Raw genomic sequence first — 6130 nt, 5'->3', positions numbered from 1 at the left:
AGGCACTAAAATTACAAGACGGGCTCAAAGAACTCATATTAGTAAGCAATTTAGTGGTTACCTCATTAAAGCGGCTTCCAAGCTCTTGAATTTGCATGTCGAGAACCGTGTTGAAATTATTAACCACATAATGATGACGATTGGTGATACCGGTCTTCTTTCTTTTAAATCTCGGGTCAACATTCTCTTCATATTCAAAATACCTACAAATCAACAATTTCAAACTAACAAATTTAAAACTAAGAAACTAACAAAAACTAACAAACTAACAAATTAAAACCAATAATCATTAAGGCTTTATTTGAAATAAATAAAAAAAATAAAGGTATTCACATAAGTTTATTTAGTGAAATAAATAAAAAATAAAGTTACAATTACAAATATCAAAACAAATTTTCACTCAGACAAATCGTCGAACAGGTGGAGGGCATCCCTGGATTCGGGAATCGTCATAACTCATAAGAATTAAGAAGGACTGGGTTGGATCAATATGAATCGGATAACTAGAATACAACACTCTCTTTCAAAAAGATTTTCACAAAGCAAACTACTTTCAATAATCATTTCGAATGGATTAAATAAAATGAATCATACAAGAAGCAAAAAAATACCTAACAGGAGGCGGACGGCGGTGTGCCACTGCCGGACTAGTGAGCAGAGCAAGCAAAAAAAGGTTTTTGTTGGAATTGATTTTTATGGGGGCAAGGATTGGTTCAGGGGTTTGAAACCAGTGACTGATTCAATCAGAGGCGGAGGCGGACGGCGGTGTGCCACTGCCGGAGTGGCTGAGCTGAGCCTGAGGGTGGAGCGGTGGACAGAGGACAGAGGCGGCTGCAGCTGCTGAGGACCATGAGGACACGGATTGGTTCAGGGGTTTGCCTGCTTTGCTTATCAGCTTATGTTATAAAAAACCCTAACAGGACTTAGGGTAACTTAGTAAAAAAAAAAAAAAAAAAACTGTTAAAAACGGGAATAGAACCTGCGACCTCCGGGTTACAAAACCCACAAACTACCATCCGGGCAAGCACTTTATATGTTTTTAAGATGGTTCCTGTATAATTTATAGGGTGGTTCCTTTATTATTTTCTATATATAAATACACTATAATTTCGAAACTCGGGTGGTTCCGCGGAACCACCCGTTACTACCGTAGATCCGCCCATGTCTGATCATATACTTTTTTTTATTTTTTTTATCTTCTCTAATATTATTTTAATCTCAATGAGTACGGTATTATTTAGGTTAATTACATAAGTTGTCCTTTAAGGGGTGGAAAGACTAAAATACCCTCATGTGCATTGCACATGGAATAACTTAACTGAAAATACTTAACCTCCGTTAGTGTAAAGGACTAGTACCAAGGGAAATATGCAAATAAACGATAAATAGTGATACTTATTTTCATAAAGGACTCATTCCATAATTTGGGTAATTCAAAAGGACAAAATTTGTAATTTTTTCATTAACGAAAGATACAACACAATTATAAATAAAAAGACACAATAATCTTTTTATATATATATATATATATATATATATGTTAGTTGTTTTTGTCGTTGAATTATACAATATAGGATTATAATTATGTGAAAACCATTTTGAAATTTAGAACTTTAAAAACTATTTTGGACAAGAAATTATTCTTTCTAAGAAAAATAAAAAAAATTATAAAACAAAAAAAAACATAATAATAAAAAAAGTAAAAATCCCAAAAATAACTTATTTTTCATCCTAGTTTTATAATTTTTTTGTGACCCAACCTCAAAGTTCTTAATTTTTCAAAAAGTTCTATTAAATCCTCACCCATGCATTATAAATTGCACGGCTATTTAAAAAATAAAAATTATAAATCTCTAATATCTCATAATTTTATTCTATACACCTATAATTGTTTTTATAAATTACAATTGTGTTATTAAATATTGAATAACCTACATTTGTAATTTTGTATACAAACTAGTATTTTGACCCTCGCAACGCGAGGGAAGCGTCGGTCGATTTGAATGTTTCTAAATTCGATAAGTCGGTTTAGGTGTATGAAACTACTGATTTCTTTTTTACTTCATTTGGGTCACAAAACCCAACATTGTGAAGAATGAAAGCGCTTCGACTTAGATTTTGAAACTTTTCAAAAAATACCCAACATTGTGAAAAACTAAAGCCACAAAATACATATTACTAATTAGTATAAAACAAGAGTTTGGTGCCACAAATAGTTAATTTGCTTGACTTTTGTTTATATGATTATTATTTCGTGTTTCAACAATAACATTTCGTTTGGCTTGGTGGTGTTGCCTTAGGCTGTGCTTTGTGTAGCGGTTGACAACTCAGGTTCGAGTCTTGCTTTTCTCAAACATTGTTTTTTTTTTGGTTAATATTTTGGTGGGCCCCGGGTATGTGAGTGGGTTTTTTACCTGTGGGTTTTTCTTAACATGACACCTGGATACCAGGTGCTGCTATTTTTACCTAATATAAGTTTCTCATTCACTTTTTTCATTCAATTGTGTTGCATGTTTCTGTGGGTGCTTCAGGTTAGAATTGACATTAATCTTATTTCGTTTTCTTTGCATTTGTTGTTAGTCTGCTGTTATTTAGGGACTGAATTTAAGTTTTTTTTGGTCTGTTGCTGGTTCTTGGAATTGAGTTTTAGGTTTTTAGGGTTTGTGTTTCTAAAACTATTTGGGTGGTTTTTGTTGTGGCTTTGGTGTTTTTGATAGTTAAATTTAGTTGTATGGTTTTGTAGGATGATTAATTGTAATTTTTTTTTGCCAATTGTAGAGTTTATGGTTCTTGAGTTGGTATGGTTGGCATGATTGAGGGTTTTTGATTGTGTTTTTTTTCCTACCATTTTTTTGGTTGATTCGTTTGAAATCAAATTCGGTTTACTGTTCAGTGTTAACTTTATATTTGTGTTACGCGAGTTTATTTTAAGAGTTAAAATCGATGTGATTATGAATCCCTTTTTCGATTCAGTTTTCGTAAATCGAATCAGTTTAAGTGTACTTTTTTTTATAATTGAGTGTCTATTTATCAGTGGGGTCCGGGCCAGTTCATGTTAAACGTAGGTACACCTTGAAAATTTGAACCGACTTATTACCAGTAAACATATCCTTACGTGAATCAGACCTGCTGCTGGTAATTTGTCAAAGTCAGTTTGGCTGTCACTACCAACAACAAAACCTTTGACCTGTACTCTAATAAAAACCTTACGCGAGTTTATTTTAAGAGTTAAAATCGATGTGATTATGAATCCCTTTTTCGGTTCAGTTTTTAAACGTAAATCGAATCAGTTTAAGTTTAGTTTTTTTTATAATTGAGTGTCTATTTATCAGTGTCAAGTCAGTAAAAATAAAAAAACTGACATGGTCCGGGCCAGTTCATGTTAAACGTAGGTACACCTTGAAAATTTGACCCGACTTATTACCCATAAACATATCCTTACGTGAATCAGACCTGCTGTTGGTAATTTGTCAAAGTCAGTTTGACTGTCAGTACCAACAACAAAAACATTTTAACATTTAATTGGAAGTTGATATTAATAATGTTTTTTTTTCCAGTTTGTATCTTCGTGGATATCTTGCATCGTTTTATTCAGCTTAATCTAAGGTACGTTTATTTCAACTTATTGTTTGTGTCATATTTATTTCTGTATGGTCTTTGTTTGTGTATTTCGTTGGATTTTTAGAGTGTTGGACCCTTTAGTTTATTAGAAATCATAGCTGTATAGGTATTCCTAAGTTGTTATCTAAAGTTGTAACGTTTAATTAACTCAATAATGTCTGGGCCATCGAAAGACGACGGTGAATGTCTGGCCTCCCGGAAAAGGCCACGATCCCCGTTAGGATTTGATGTATTGTCGGTTAACGTTGTAACCTGTGATGGCGACAACCGGATTATTGTTAGTCGTAAAAATGTTGTTTTAGGTTTGTCTGCGTATAAGTTTTCTGAGTCTATGTTTACACGTTCACGGAACACACTCTTGAATCGTAGTAATCCTTCTGTCTCTATGGTTGGAACGTCTTCGGTTACCACGTCTGTCCATGATCTTGGTGACTGCACTTTGGTGTGCGAGTTTTGTGGTGCCCTTTTTTGGAACGCAAAACGATTAGCTTCCTTTCCAGCAACTAGGAGACCACGATATACCCAGTGTTGTAAGAATGGTTCTGTGCGCTTGTGTCTTCCTCATGATCCACCTGATCAACTTAAGCAGCTTCTAGAGCGTCAAGATTATCTTGAAGGCATCCATGCTTACAACTCTATGTTCGCCATGACTTCGTTTGGTGCGAAGCTCTCGGTAAATAATGGATCAGGTCCTTACGTTTTTAAAGTTGAGGGTCAAATTTCCCACTGGCTTGGGAGTTTATGTCCTAGTGATGGTGAACCTCCAAGGTTTTTGCAGATGTACATTTACGACACCGAAAACGAGATTCGCAACAGAATGCAACAATTTAGTGATTCTCAGGAGGTTAAGTTGTCTGAAAGTATTGTACGTATAATTAAAGATCTCTTGGACGTCAACAATGAGTTGGTAAAGCTTTTTCGTACGGCTCGCGATATTTGCTCTTCTAACAATGTTGTTTCCTTTAATGTGTGTCTGTATAAGTCTGCTAGACAAGTCTCATACGATGCGCCGGCTCCAAACACTATTGGTGCAATTGTTCATGAAGGTGTGTCTGGTGCAGAAGATTTTGATATCGTTATTCATCATAAAGATGGCCGACCTTAGCGCATAATAAGCTTCATAGTCTTTACATGGCGCTTCAATATCCATTGTTACATATTTATGGTGAACATGGTTGGTCTCCTGATATGTGTCTTGCTTCTAATAGTAATCGTAAAAACACTCGCCAGACCATCAACATGTACTACAGCTTTATGATGCATGATAGGCGTGATCATTACTCTTTGATCTTAAGAAGTGGTCGTCTTTCCCAGCAGTATTTTGTAGACGCTTATATCTGTATTGAGCATAATCGTCTCGATTACGTCCGGTTAAATCAAAATCTCTTTAGGACAGAATTCCTTCAAGGGGTGCATGATGCCATTTCTAAAGGAGGCACCGAAGGTCATAGTGTTGGAAAACGTATTATTCTTCCGTCGTCGTTTACCGGAGGCCCAAGATATATGTCTAAACATTATCACGATGCTTTGGCAATCTGTCGTGTATACGACAATCCACAGTTCTTCATAACATTTACTTGTAATGTAAAGTGGCAAGAAATTGTTCGCTACATGACTCAGTTCCCATCTCTTAAGGCTCAAGACAGGCCTGATATAATTAGCAGGATATTCAACTTGAAGGTGGAGGCGTTCCGTAATTTCTTTAAGACCGAGAAGCTATTTGGGACCATCATTGCTGGTGAGATATGTTTATGTTATTTATCATGTTATTTATCCTAACATATTAGCATCTCATATAAGAGTGTTAATATAAAATCTAACATAATTTTTAACAATTGTTCAGATATGTATACGATCGAATTTCAGAAAAGAGGTCTCCCTCATTGTCACATATTGTTTTGGGTGTCACCAGTTGACAAAATAATCACGCTTGCTGATGTTGATCGTCACATATCTGCTGAGATTCCTAATCCTAATATTGACCCTGAGTTGCACAGAATTGTTAGTGAATGCATGATTCATGGGCCATGTGGGCTTGCGAAACCTAATGCACCATGTATGGAGGGTGGCGTATGTTCAAAAGGATTTCCAAAACCTTATCAGACATCTACAACATTCGACAAAAATGGTTACATTCTATATAGGAGATCAGCTGATGGGTTTTCTGTTAAAAAGAACAACATAGAGGTAGACAATGCTTATGTGGTTCCTTATAATAAGACTTTGTCACTACGTTTCAATGCCCCACATAAATGTTGAATATTGCGGGTGGAATATGATGATTAAGTACTTATTCAAGTATGTGTCTAAGGGTTCAGATCGTGTTCATTTTAAAGTAACTCGGAGCACACATGCTGTTGATGCGAATCAGAACTCTTCTTCAGTAAGTTGTAATGAAATTGAAAATTTTGTTGACGGTCGATTCTGTAGAGGTAGGGTACCAAAAAGACCAAATACCCTTAAATACTACCCGCAGGTCATAGAGAACCCTCTTATAAACCACCCGCGG

This window comes from Bidens hawaiensis, unplaced genomic scaffold (genome assembly GCF_021521415.1).
Source record: "Bidens hawaiensis isolate Kalapana, Puna unplaced genomic scaffold, B.hawaiensis_p1.1 tig00019572_1, whole genome shotgun sequence".
Taxonomy (NCBI): Eukaryota; Viridiplantae; Streptophyta; class Magnoliopsida; order Asterales; family Asteraceae; genus Bidens; species Bidens hawaiensis.
The sequence above is the reverse complement of the archived record's forward strand: the minus strand, read 5'-3'. Positions refer to the sequence as shown.